The sequence below is a fragment of the Aulonocara sp. 'chitande type north' Nkhata Bay genome, linkage group LG5 (assembly GCF_057382095.1).
Source record: "Aulonocara sp. 'chitande type north' Nkhata Bay isolate Kocher_YH1m ecotype deep benthic linkage group LG5, A_spYH_male_GT1.1, whole genome shotgun sequence".
NCBI classification, from domain to species: domain Eukaryota; kingdom Metazoa; phylum Chordata; class Actinopteri; order Cichliformes; family Cichlidae; genus Aulonocara; species Aulonocara sp. 'chitande type north' Nkhata Bay.
Genome location: NC_141348.1, coordinates 651,916 through 664,377, shown reverse-complemented (window position 1 = coordinate 664,377; position 12,462 = coordinate 651,916). Strand labels below are relative to the sequence as shown.

The 12,462-nt window shown below is 57.5% G+C and overlaps 4 non-coding genes and 4 pseudogenes across 4 annotated transcripts; all 8 read right to left on the bottom strand.

Annotated features, from left to right (window-relative positions):
* Window positions 1-23: 23 nt before the first annotated feature.
* On the bottom strand, window positions 24-142 carry LOC147329160 (5S ribosomal RNA; annotated as a pseudogene).
* A 2,112-nt stretch (window positions 143-2,254) lies between these two features.
* On the bottom strand, window positions 2,255-2,373 carry LOC147329159 (5S ribosomal RNA; annotated as a pseudogene).
* Window positions 2,374-4,228: 1,855 nt separating this feature from the next.
* Window positions 4,229-4,337, bottom strand: LOC147329158 (5S ribosomal RNA; annotated as a pseudogene).
* A 1,416-nt stretch (window positions 4,338-5,753) lies between these two features.
* Window positions 5,754-5,872, bottom strand: LOC147329157 (5S ribosomal RNA). Its single transcript, XR_015129400.1, has one exon. It is a non-coding gene; the product is annotated as a 5S ribosomal RNA (ribosomal RNA).
* An 855-nt stretch (window positions 5,873-6,727) lies between these two features.
* Window positions 6,728-6,846, bottom strand: LOC147329156 (5S ribosomal RNA; annotated as a pseudogene).
* A 2,048-nt stretch (window positions 6,847-8,894) lies between these two features.
* Window positions 8,895-9,013, bottom strand: LOC147329155 (5S ribosomal RNA). The gene has a single exon (XR_015129399.1). It is a non-coding gene; the product is annotated as a 5S ribosomal RNA (ribosomal RNA).
* Window positions 9,014-10,027: 1,014 nt separating this feature from the next.
* LOC147329154 (5S ribosomal RNA) lies at window positions 10,028-10,146 on the bottom strand. The gene has a single exon (XR_015129398.1). It is a non-coding gene; the product is annotated as a 5S ribosomal RNA (ribosomal RNA).
* A 1,215-nt stretch (window positions 10,147-11,361) lies between these two features.
* Window positions 11,362-11,480, bottom strand: LOC147329153 (5S ribosomal RNA). Its single transcript, XR_015129397.1, has one exon. It is a non-coding gene; the product is annotated as a 5S ribosomal RNA (ribosomal RNA).
* Between the last annotated feature and the right edge of the window lie 982 nt (window positions 11,481-12,462).

The following is a 12,462-nucleotide window of genomic DNA, read 5'->3' as shown; positions in this document are numbered from 1 at the left end:
GGTTCAATGACATGAAAATGAAAGGCTTACAGCACCAGGTATTCCCAGGCAGTCTCCCATCCAAGTACTAACCAAGCCCAGCCCTGCTTAGCTTCCGAGATCAGACCCGGTCGGGGGTGCTTAGGGTGGTATGGCCGTAAGCTGCTGGCCCCAGCACAATGTCTCAATTTATGGATTCAAGTGATTAGGTGGCAAGTACCTGAAGTTACGAAGACAATCCTATAACCATACCTGCATGTTTGCATAATACCCTAACCCAAAGGCTCAGTTTGGCATTTATCCAACAGCACAGGCCCTGGATTGTTGAAGATGGCCTCAGGAACCAGCACAGGGCCTGGTGTGTTGTACATGGCCACAGCAAGCAGCACAGGGCCTGGTTTGGTGAAGATGGCCTCAGCCAGAAGCACAGGGCCTGGTGTGATATGAGTGGCCTGAGCAAGAGCCACAGGCCCTGGTGTGGTGTAAGTGGAATCAGCCAGCAGCCACAGGCACTGGTGTGGTGTAAGTGGCCTCAGCCAGCAGCCACAGGCCCTGGTGTGGTGTAGGTGGCCTCAGCCAGCAGCCACAGGCCCTGGTGTGGTGTAAGTGGCCCCAGCCGGTCACTCAGGCCCTTTTGTGGTGTAAGTGGCCTCAGCCAGTGCCACAGGCCCTGGTGTGGTGTAAGTGGCTTGAGCAAGAGCCACAGACCCTGGTGTGGTGTAATTGGCCTCAGCCAGCAGCCACAGGCCCTGGTGTGGTGTAAGTCGCCTCAGACAGAAGCCACAGGCACTGGTGTGGTGTAAGTGGCCTCAGCCAGCAGCAAAAGGGCCCTGGTGTGGTGTAAGTCGCCTCAGCCAGCAGCCACAGGCCCTGGTGTGGTGTAGGTGGCCTCAGCCAGCAGCCACAGGCCCTGGTGTGGTGTAAGTGGCCTCAGCCAGCAGCCACAGGCCCTGGTGTGGTGTAAGTGGCCTCAGCCAGCAGCCACAGGCCCTGGTGTGGTGTAAGTGGCCTCAGCCAGTGCCACAGGCCCTGGTGTGGTGTAAGTGGCCTGAGCAAGAGCCACAGGCCCTGGTGTGGTGTAAGTGGCCTGAGCAAGAGCCACAGACCCTGGTGTGGTGTAATTGGCCTCAATAGCAACTAATGCCCTGGTGTGGTGTAGGTGGCCTCAGCCAGCAGCCACAGGCCCTGGTGTGGTGTAAGTGGCCTGAGCAAGAGCCACAGGCCCTGGTGTGGTGTAAGTGGCCTGAGCAAGAGCCACAGACCCTGGTGTGGTGTAATTGGCCTCAATAGCAACTAATGCCCTGGTGTGGTGTAGGTGGCCTCAGCCAGCAGCCACAGGCCCTGGTGTGGTGAAAGTGGCCTCAGCCAGAGCCACAGGCCCTGATGTGGTGTAAGTGGCCCCAGCCGGTCACTCAGGCCCTTGTGTGGTGTAGGTTGCATCAGCCAGCAGCCACAGGCCCTGGTGTGGTGTAAGTGGCCTCAGCCAGCAGCCACAGGCCCTGGTGTGGTCTAAGTGGCCTCAGCAAGAGCCACAGGCCCTGGTGTGGTGTAAGTGGCCTGAGCAAGAGCCACAGGCCCTGGTGTGGTGTAAGTGGCCTCAATAGCAAATAAGGCCCTGGTGTGGTGTAAGTGGCCAGAAGCGCAGGGCCTGGTGTGATGTGAGTGGCCTGAGCAAGAGCCACAGACCCTGGTGTGGTGTAATTGGCCTCAATAGCAACTAAGGCCCTGGTGTGGTGTATGTGGCCTCAGGCAGCAGCCACAGGCCCTGTTGTGGTGTAACTGGCCTCAGCCAGAGCCACAGGCCCTGATGTGGTGTAAGTGGCCCCAGCCGGTTACTCAGGCCCTGGTGTGGTGTAGGTGGCCTCAGCCAGCCGCCACAGGCCCTGGTGTGGTGTAAGTGGCCTCAGCCAGCAGCCACAGGCCCTGGTGTGGTGTAAGTGGCCTGAGCAAGAGCCACAGACCATGGTGTGGTGTAATTGGCCTCAATAGCAACTAAGGCCCTGGTGTGGTGTAGGTGGCCTAAGCCAGCAGCCACAGGCCCTGGTGTGGTGTAAGTGGCCTCAGCCAGAGCCACAGGCCCTGATGTGGTGTAAGTGGCCCCAGCCGGTCACTCAGGCCCTGGTGTGGTGTAGGTGGCATCAGCTAGCAGCACAAGACATTGGAAAAGAGCCAAAAGCAATGTCGTTAATGTGCCCTCATTAATGGGCAGCTGCTTTTGGTCTTTTAATACACCCCTTCTCTGGATCAAAAGCGGTTCAATGACATGAAAATGAAAAGCTTACAGCACCAGGTATTCCCAGGCAGTCTCCCATCCAAGTACTAACCAAGCCCAGCCCTGCTCAGCTTCCGAGATCAGACGAGGTCAGGCGTGCTCAGGGTGGTATGGCCGTAAGCTGCTGGCCGTAAGCTGCTGGCCCCAGCACAATGTCTCAATTTATGGATTCAGGTGATTAGGTGGCAAGTACCTGAAGTTACGAAGACAATCCTATAACCCTACCTTCATGTTTGCATAATACCCTAACCCAAAGGCTCAGTTTAGCATTTATCCAACAGCACAGGCCCTGGATTGTTGAAGATGGCCTCAGGAACCAGCACAGGGCCTGGTGTGTTGTACATGGCCACAGCTAGCAGCACAGGGCCTGGTTTGGTGAAGATGGCCTCGGCCAGAAGCGCAGGGCCTGGTGTGATGTGAGTGGCCTGAGCAAGAGCCACAGGCCCTGGTGTGGTGTAAGTGGCCTCAGCCAGCAGCCACAGGCCCTGGTGTGGTGTAAGTCGCCTCAGCCAGAACCCACAGGCCCTGGTGTGGTGTAACTGGACTCAGCCAGAGCCACAGCCCCTGATGTGGTGTAAGTGGCCCCAGCCGGTCACTCAGGCCCTGGTGTGGTGTAAGTGGCCTCAGCCAGCAGCCACAGGCCCTGGTGTGGTGTAAGTGGCCTAAGCCAGTGCCACAGGCCCTGGTGTGGTGTAAGTGGCCTGAGCAAGAGCCACAGGCCCTGGTGTGGTGTAAGTGGCCTGAGCAAGAGCCACAGACCCTGGTGTGGTGTAATTGGCCTCAATAGCAACTAAGGCCCTGGTGTGGTGTAGGTGGCCTCAGCCAGCAGCCACAGGCCCTGGTGTGGTGTAAGTGGCCTCAGCCAGAGCCACAGGCCCTGATGTGGTGTAAGTCGCCTCAGCTAGCAGCACAGGGCCTGGTTTGGTGAAGATGGCCTCGGCCAGAAGCACAGGGCCTGGTTTGATATGAGTGGCCTGAGCCAGCAGCCACAGGCCCTGGTGTGGTGTAAGTGGCCTCAGCCAGCAGCCAAAGGCCCTGGTGTGTTGTAAGTGGCCTCAGCCAGCAGCAACAGGCCCTGGTGTGGTGTAAGTGGCCTCAGCCAGAAGCCACAGGCACTGGTGTGGTGTAAGTGGCCTCAGCCAGCAGCAACAGGCCCTGGTGTGGTGTAAGTCGCCTCAGCAAGCAGCCACAGGCCCTGGTTTGGTGTAGGTGGCCTCAGCCAGAGCCACAGGCCCTGATGTGGTGTAAGTGGCCCCAGCCGGTCACTCAGGCCCTGGTGTGGTGTAAGTGGCCTCAATAGCAAATAAGGCCCTGGTGTGGTGTAAGTGGCCTCAGCCAGCAGCCACAGGCCCTGGTGTGGTCTAAGTGGCCTCAGCCAGTGCCACAGGTCCTGGTGTGGTGTAAGTGGCCTGAGCAAGAGCCAAAGACCCTGGTGTGGTGTAATTGGCCTCAATAGCAACTAAGGCCCTGGTGTGGTGTAAGTGGCCTGAGCAAGAGCCACAGGCCCTGGTGTGGTGTAAGTGGCCTCAGCCAGCAGCCACAGGCCCTGGTGTGGTGTAGGTGGCCTCAGCCAGCAGCCACAGGCCCTTGTGTGGTGTAAGTGGCCTCAGCCAGCAGCCACAGGCCCTGGTGTGGTGTAACTGGCCTGAGCAAGAGCCACAGGCCCTGGTGTGGTGTAAGTGGCCTCAGCCAGAGCCACAGGCCCTGGTGTGGTGTAAGTGGCCTCAATAGCAAATAATGCCCTGGTGTGGTGTAAGTGGCCTCAGCCAGAGCCACAGGCCCTGATGTGGTGTAAGTGGCCCCAGCCGGTCAATCAGGCCCTGGTGTGGTGTAGGTGGCATCAGCTAGCAGCACAAGACATTGGAAAACAGCCAAAAGCAATGTCGTTAATGTGCCCTCATTAATGGGCAGCTGCTTTTGGTCTTTTAATACACCCCTTCTCTGGATCAAAAGCGGTTCAATGACAGGAAAATGAAAGGCTTACAGCACCAGGTATTCCCCCATCCAAGTACTAACCAAGCCCAGCCCTGCTTAGCTTCCGAGATCAGACGAGGTCGGGCGTGCTCAGGGTGGTATGGCCGTAAGCTGCTGGCCCCAGCACAATGTCTCAATTTATGGATTCAAGTGATTAGGTGGCAAGTACCTGAAGTTACGAAGACAATCCTATAACCATACCTGCATGTTTGCATAATACCCTAACCCAAAGGCTCAGTTTAGCATTTATCCAACAGCACAGGCCCTGGATTGTTGAAGATGGCCTCAGGAACCAGCACAGGGCCTGGTGTGTTGTACATGGCCACAGCTAGCAGCACAGGGCCTGGTTTGGTGAAGATGGCCTCGGCCAGAAGAGCAGGGCCTGGTGTGATATGAGTGGCCTGAGCAAGAGCCACAGGCCCTGGTGTGGTGTAAGTGGCCTGAGCAAGAGCCACAGGCCCTGGTGTGGTGTAAGTGGCCTCAGCCAGCAGCCACAGGCCCTGGTGTGGTGTAAGTCACCTCAGCCAGAAGCCACAGTCCCTGGTGTGGTGTAAGTGGCCTCAGCCAGCAGCAACAGGCCCTGGTGTGGTGTAAGTCGCCTCAGCCAGCAGCCACAGGCCCTGGTGTGGTGTAGGTGGCCTCAGCCTGCAGCCACAGGCCCTGGTGTGGTCTAAGTGGCCTCAGCCAGTGCCACAGGCCCTGGTGTGGTGTAAGTGGCCTGAGCAAGAGCCACAGACCCTGGTGTGGTGTAAGTGGCCTCAGCCAGCAGCCACAGGCCCTGGTGTGGTGTAAGTGGCCTCAGCCAGAGCCACAGGCCCTGGTGTGGTGTAACTGGCCTCAATAGCAAATAAGGCCCTGGTGTGGTGTAAGTGGCCTCAGCCAGAGCCACAGGCCCTGGTGTGGTGTAAGTGGCCTCAATAGCAACTAAGGCCCTGGTGTGGTGTAGGTAGCCTCAGCCAGCAGCCACAGGCTCTGGTGTGGTGTAAGTCGCCTCAGCCAGTGCCACAGGCCCTGGTGTGGTGTAAGTGGCCTCAGCCAGCAGCAAAAGAGCCCTGGTGTGGTGTAAGTCGCCTCAGCCAGCAGCCACAGGCCCTGGTGTGGTGTAGGTGGCCTCAGCCAGCAGCCACAGGCACTGGTGTGGTGTAAGTGGCCTCAGCCAGCAGCCACAGGCCCTGGTGTGGTGTAACTGGCCTCAGCCAGCAGCCACAGGCCCTGGTGTGGTGTAGGTGGCCTCAGCCAGCAGCCACAGGCCCTGGTGTGGTGTAAGTGGCCTCAGCCAGCAGCCACAGGCCCTGGTGTGGTGTAAGTGGCCTCAGCCAGCAGCCACAGGCCCTGATGTGGTGTAAGTGGCCCCAGCCGGTCACTTAGGCCCTGGTGTGGTGTAAGTGGCATCAGCTAGCAGCACAAGACATTGGAAAAGAGCCAAAAGCAGTGTCGTTAATGTGCCCTCATTAATGGGCAGCTGCTTTTGGTCTTTTAATACACCCCTTCTCTGGATCAAAAGCGGTTCAATGACATGAAAATGAAAGGCTTACAGCACCAGGTATTCCCAGGCAGTCTCCCATCCAAGTACTAACCAAGCCCAGCCCTGCTTAGCTTCCGAGATCAGACGAGGTCGGGCGTGCTCAGGGTGGTATGGCCGTAAGCTGCTGGCCCCAGCACAATGTCTCAATTTATGGATTCAAGTGATTAGGTGGCAAGTACCTGAAGTTACGAAGACAATCCTATAACCATACCTGCATGTTTGCATAATACCCTAACCCAAAGGCTCAGTTTAGCATTTATCCAACAGCACAGGCCCTGGATTGTTGAAGATGGCCTCAGGAACCAGCACAGGGCCTGGTGTGTTGTACATGGCCACAGCTAGCAGCACAGGGCCTGGTTTGGTGAAGATGGCCTCGGCCAGAAGAGCAGGGCCTGGTGTGATGTGAGTGGCCTGAGCAAGAGCCACAGGCCCTGGTGTGGTGTAAGTGGCCTGAGCAAGAGCCACAGGCCCTGGTGTGGTGTAAGTGGCCTCAGCCAGCAGCCACAGGCCCTGGTGTGGTGTAAGTCACCTCAGCCAGAAGCCACAGTCCCTGGTGTGGTGTAAGTGGCCTCAGCCAGCAGCAACAGGCCCTGGTGTGGTGTAAGTCGCCTCAGCCAGCAGCCACAGGCCCTGGTGTGGTCTAAGCGGCCTGAGCCAGTGCCACAGGCCCTGGTGTGGTGTAAGTGGCCTGAGCAAGAGCCACAGACCCTGGTGTGGTGTATGTGGCCTCAGCCAGCAGCCACAGGCCCTGTTGTGGTGTAACTGGCCTCAGCCAGAGCAACAGGCCCTGATGTGGTGTAAGTGGCCCCAGCCGGTCACTCAGGCCCTGGTGTGGTGTAGGTGGCATCAGCTAGCAGCACAAGACATTGGAAAAGAGCCAAAAGCAATGTCGTTAATGTGCCCTCATTAATGGGGAGCTGCTTTTGGTCTTTTAATACACCCCTTCTCTGGATCAAAAGCGGTTCAATGACATGAAAGGCTTACAGCACCAGGTATTCCCAGGCAGTCTCCCATCCAAGTACTAACCAAGCCCAGCCCTGCTTAGCTTCCGAGATCAGACCCGGTCGGGGGTGCTTAGGGTGGTATGGCCGTAAGCTGCTGGCCCCAGCACAATGTCTCAATTTATGGATTCAAGTGATTAGGTGGCAAGTACCTGAAGTTACGAAGACAATCCTATAACCATACCTGCATGTTTGCATAATACCCTAACCCAAAGGCTCAGTTTGGCATTTATCCAACAGCACAGGCCCTGGATTGTTGAAGATGGCCTCAGGAACCAGCATAGGGCCTGGTGTGTTGTACATGGCCACAGCAAGCAGCACAGGGCCTGGTTTGGTGAAGATGGCCTCAGCCAGAAGCACAGGGCCTGGTGTGATATGAGTGGCCTGAGCAAGAGCCACAGGCCCTGGTGTGGTGTAAGTGGAATCAGCCAGCAGCCACAGGCACTGGTGTGGTGTAAGTGGCCTCAGCCAGCAGCCACAGGCCCTGGTGTGGTGTAGGTGGCCTCAGCCAGCAGCCACAGGCCCTGGTGTGGTGTAGGTGGCCTCAGCCAGCAGCCACAGGCCCTGGTGTGGTGTAAGTGGCCTCAGCCAGCAGCCACAGGCCCTGGTGTGGTGTAAGTGGCCTGAGCAAGAGCCACAGGCCCTGGTGTGGTGTAAGTGGAATCAGCCAGCAGCCACAGGCCCTGGTGTGGTGTAACTGGCCTGAATAGCAAATAAGGCCCTGGTGTGGTGTAAGTGGCCTCAGCCAGAGCCACAGGCCCTGGTGTGGTGTAAGTGGCCTCAATAGCAACTAAGGCCCTGGTGTGGTGTAAGTGGCCTCAGCCAACAGCCACAGGCCCTGGTATGGTGTAAGTGGCCTCAGCCAGCAGCCACAGGCCCTGGTGTGGTGTAAGTGGCCAGAAGCGCAGGGCCTGGTGTGATGTGAGTGGACTGAGCAAGAGCCACAGACCCTGGTGTGGTGTAATTGGCCTCAATAGCAACTAAGGCCCTGGTGTGGTGTATGTGGCCTCAGCCAGCAGCCACAGGCCCTGGTGTGGTGTAACTGACCTCAGCCAGCAGCCACAGGCCCTGGTGTGGTGTAAGTGGCCTCAGCCAGAGCCACAGGCCCTGATGTGGTGTAAGTCGCCTCAGCTAGCAGCACAGGGCCTGGTTTGGTGAAGATGGCCTCGGCCAGAAGCACAGGACCTGGTTTGAGCCAGCAGCCACAGGCCCTGGTGTGGTGTAAGTGGCCTAAGCCAGCAGCAACAGGCCCTGGTGTGGTGTAATTGGCCTCAATAGCAACTAAGGCCCTGGTGTGGTGTAAGTGGCCTGAGTAAGAGCCACAGGCCCTGGTGTGGTGTAAGTGGCCTCAGCCAGCAGCCACAGGCCCTGGTGTGGTGTAAGTGGCCTGAGCAAGTGCCACAGGCCCTGGTGTGGTGTAAGTGGCCTGAGCAAGAGCCACAGGGCCTGGTTTGGTGAAGATGGCCTCGGCCAGAAGCGCAGGGCCTGGTGTGATGTGAGTGGCCTGAGCAAGAGCCACAGACCCTGGTGTGGTGTAATTGGCCTCAATAGCAACTAAGGCCCTGGTGTGGTGTAAGTGGCCTGAGTAAGAGCCACAGGCCCTGGTGTGGTGTAAGTGGCCTCAGCCAGCAGCAAAAGGGCCCTGGTGTGGTGTAAGTGGCCTGAGCAAGTGCCACAGGCCCTGGTGTGGTGTAAGTGGCCTGAGCAAGAGCCACAGGGCCTGGTTTGGTGAAGATGGCCTCGGCCAGAAGCGCAGGGCCTGGTGTGATGTGAGTGGCCTGAGCAAGAGCCACAGGCCCTGGTGTGGTGTAAGTGGCCTCAGCCAGCAGCCACAGGCCCTGGTGTGGTGTAAGTGGCCTCAATAGCAAATAAGGCCCTGGTGTGGTGTAAGTGGCCTCAGCCAGTGCCACAGGCCCTGGTGTGGTGTAAGTGGCCTGAGCAAGAGCCAAAGACCCTGGTGTGGTGTAATTGGCCTCAATAGCAACTAAGGCCCTGGTGTGGTGTAGGTGGCATCAGCTAGCAGCACAAGACATTGGAAAACAGCCAAAAGCAATGTCGTTAATGTACCCTCATTAATGGGCAGCTGCTTTTGGTCTTTTAATACACCCCTTCTCTGGATCAAAAGCGGTTCAATGACATGAAAGGCTTACAGCACCAGGTATTCCCAGGCAGTCTCCCATCCAAGTACTAACCAAGCCCAGCCCTGCTTAGCTTCCGAGATCAGACGAGGTCGGGCGTGCTCAGGGTGGTATGGCCGTAAGCTGCTGGCTCCAGCACAATGTCTCAATTTATGATTTCAAGTGATTAGGTGGCAAGTACCTGAAGTTACGAAGATAATCCTATAACCATACCTGCATGTTTGCATAATACCCTAACCCAAAGGCTCAGTTTGGCATTTACCCAACAGCACAGGCCCTGGATTGTTGAAGATGGCCTCAGGAACCAGCACAGGGCCTGGTGTGCTGTACATGGCCACAGCAAGCAGCACAGGGCCTGGTTTGGTGAAGATGGCCTCGGCCAGAAGCACAGGGCCTGGTGTGATATGAGTGGCCTGAGCAAGAGCCACAGGCCCTGGTGTGTTGTAAGTGGCCTCAGCCAGCAGCCACAGGCCCTGGTGTGGTGTAGGTGGCCTCAGCCAGCAGCCACAGGCCCTTGTGTGGTGTAAGTGGCCTCAGCCAGCAGCCACAGGCCCTGGTGTGGTGTAAGTGGCCTCAGCCAGTGCCACAGGCCCTGGTGTGGTGTAATTGGCCTCAATAGCAACTAAGGCCCTGGTGTGGTGTAAGTGGCCTGAGCAAGAGCCACATACCCTGGTGTGGTGTAAGTGGCCTCAGCCAGTGCCACAGGCCCTGGTGTGGTGTAATTGGCCTCAATAGCAACTAAGGCCCTGGTGTGGTGTAAGTGGCCTGAGCAAGAGCCACATACCCTGGTGTGGTGTAATTGGCCTCAATAGCAACTAAGGCCCTGGTGTGTTGTAGGTGGCCTCAGCCAGCAGCCACAGGCCCTGGTGTGGTGTAAGTGGCCTCAGCCAGCAGCCACAGGCCCTGGTGTGGTGTAAGTGGCCTCAGCCAGAGCAACAGGCCCTGATGTGGTGTAAGTGGCCCCAGCCGGTCACTCAGGCCCTGGTGTGGTGTAGGTGGCATCAGCTAGCAGCACAAGACATTGGAAAACAGCCAAAAGCAATGTCGTTAATGTGCCCTCATTAATGGGGAGCTGCTTCTGGTCTTTTAATACACCCCTTCTCTGGATCAAAAGCGGTTCAATGACATGAAAATGAAAGGCTTACAGCACCAGGTATTCCCAGGCAGTCTCCCATCCAAGTACTAACCAAGCCCAGCCCTGCTTAGCTTCCGAGATCAGACGAGGTCGGGCGTGCTCAGGGTGGTATGGCCGTAAGCTGCTGGCCCCAGCACAATGTCTCAATTTATGGATTCAAGTGATTAGGTGGCAAGTACCTGAAGTTACGAAGACAATCCTATAACCATACCTGCATGTTTGCATAATACCCTAACCAAAAGGCTCAGTTTGGCATTTATCCAACAGCACAGGCCCTGGATTGTTGAAGATGGCCTCAAGAACCAGCACAGGACCTGGTGTGTTTTACATGGCCACAGCAAGCAGCACAGGGCCTGGTTTGGTGAAGATGGCCTCAGCAAGCAGCCACAGGCCCTGGTTTGGTGTAAGTGGCCTCAGCTAGCAGCACAGGCCCTGGTGTGATGTTAGTGGCCTGAGCAAGAGCCACAGGCCTTGGTGTGGTGTAAGTGGCCTCAGCCAGCAGCCACAGGCCCTGGTGTGGTGTAAGTCGCCTCAGCCAGAAGCCACAGGCACTGGTGTGGTGTAAGTGGCCTCAGCCAGCAGCAAAAGGGCCCTGGTGTGGTGTAAGTCGCCTCAGCCAGCAGCCACAGGCCCTGGTGTGGTGTAGGTGGCCTCAGCAAGAGCCACAGGCCCTGGTGTGGTGTAAGTGGCCTCAGCCAGCAGCCACAGGCCCTGGTGTGGTGTAAGTGGCCTCAGCCAGCAGCCACAGGCCCTGGTGTGGTGTAAGTGGCCTCAGCCAGTGCCACAGGCCCTGGTGTGGTGTAAGTGGCCTGAGCAAGAGCCACAGGCCCTGGTGTGGTGTAAGTGGCCTGAGCAAGAGCCACAGACCCTGGTGTGGTGTAATTGGCCTCAATAGCAACTAATGCCCTGGTGTGGTGTAGGTGGCCTAAGCCAGCAGCCACAGGCCCTGGTGTGGTGTAAGTGGCCTGAGCAAGAGCCACAGGCCCTGGTGTGGTGTAAGTGGCCTGAGCAAGAGCCACAGACCCTGGTGTGGTGTAATTGGCCTCAATAGCAACTAATGCCCTGGTGTGGTGTAGGTGGCCTCAGCCAGCAGCCACAGGCCCTGGTGTGGTGAAAGTGGCCTCAGCCAGAGCCACAGGCCCTGATGTGGTGTAAGTGGCCCCAGCCGGTCACTCAGGCCCTTGTGTGGTGTAGGTTGCATCAGCTAGCAGCACAAGACATTGGAAAAGAGCCAAAAGCAGTGTCGTTAATGTGCCCTCATTAATGGGCAGCTGCTTTTGGTCTTTTAATACACCCCTTCTCTGGATCAAAAGCGGTTCAATGACATGAAAATCAAAGGCTTACAGCACCAGGTATTCCCAGGCAGTCTCCCATCCAAGTACTAACCAAGCCCAGCCCTGCTTAGCTTCCGAGATCAGACGAGGTCGGGCGTGCTCAGGGTGGTATGGCCGTAAGCTGCTGGCCCCAGCACAATGTCTCAATTTATGGATTCAAGTGATTAGGTGGCAAGTACCTGAAGTTACGAAGACAATGCTATAACCATACCTGCATGTTTGCATAATACCCTAACCCAAAGGCTCAGTTTGGCATTTATCCAACAGCACAGGCCCTGGATTGTTGAAGATGGCCTCAGGAACCAGCACAGGGCCTGGTGTGTTGTACATGGCCACAGCAAGGAGCACAGGGCCTGGTTTGGTGAAGATGGCCTCGGCCAGAAGCGCAGGGCCTGGTGTGATGTGAGTGGCCTGAGCAAGAGCCACAGGCCTTGGTGTGGTGTAAGTGGCCTCAGCCAGCAGCCACAGGCCCTGGTGTGGTGTAGGTGGCCTCAGCCAGCAGCCACAGGCCCTGGTGTGGTGTAGGTGGCCTCAGCCAGCAGCCACAGGCCCTGGTGTGGTGTAAGTGGCCTCAGCCAGCAGCCACAGGCCCTGGTGTGGTGTAAGTGGCCTGAGCAAGAGCCACAGGCCCTGGTGTGGTGTAAGTGGCCTGAGCAAGAGCCACAGACCCTGGTGTGGTGTAATTGGCCTCAATAGCAACTAATGCCCTGGTGTGGTGTAGGTGGCCTCAGCCAGCAGCCACAGGCCCTGGTGTGGTGTAAGTGGCCTCGGCCAGCAGCCACAGGCCCTGGTGTGGTGTAAGTCGCCTCAGCCAGAAGCCACAGGCACTGGTGTGGTGTAAGTGGCCTCAGCCAGCAGCAAAAGGGCCCTGGTGTGGTGTAAGTGGCCTCAGCCAGCAGCCACAGGCCCTGGTGTGGTGTAGGTGGCCTCAGCCAGCAGCCACAGGCCCTTGTGTGGTGTAATTGGCCTCAATAGCAACTAAGGCCCTGGTGTGGTGTAAGTGGCCTCAGCCAGTGCCACAGGCCCTGGTGTGGTGTAAGTGGCCTGAGCAAGAGCCACAGACCCTGGTGTGGTGTAATTGGCCTCAATAGCAACTAAGGCCCT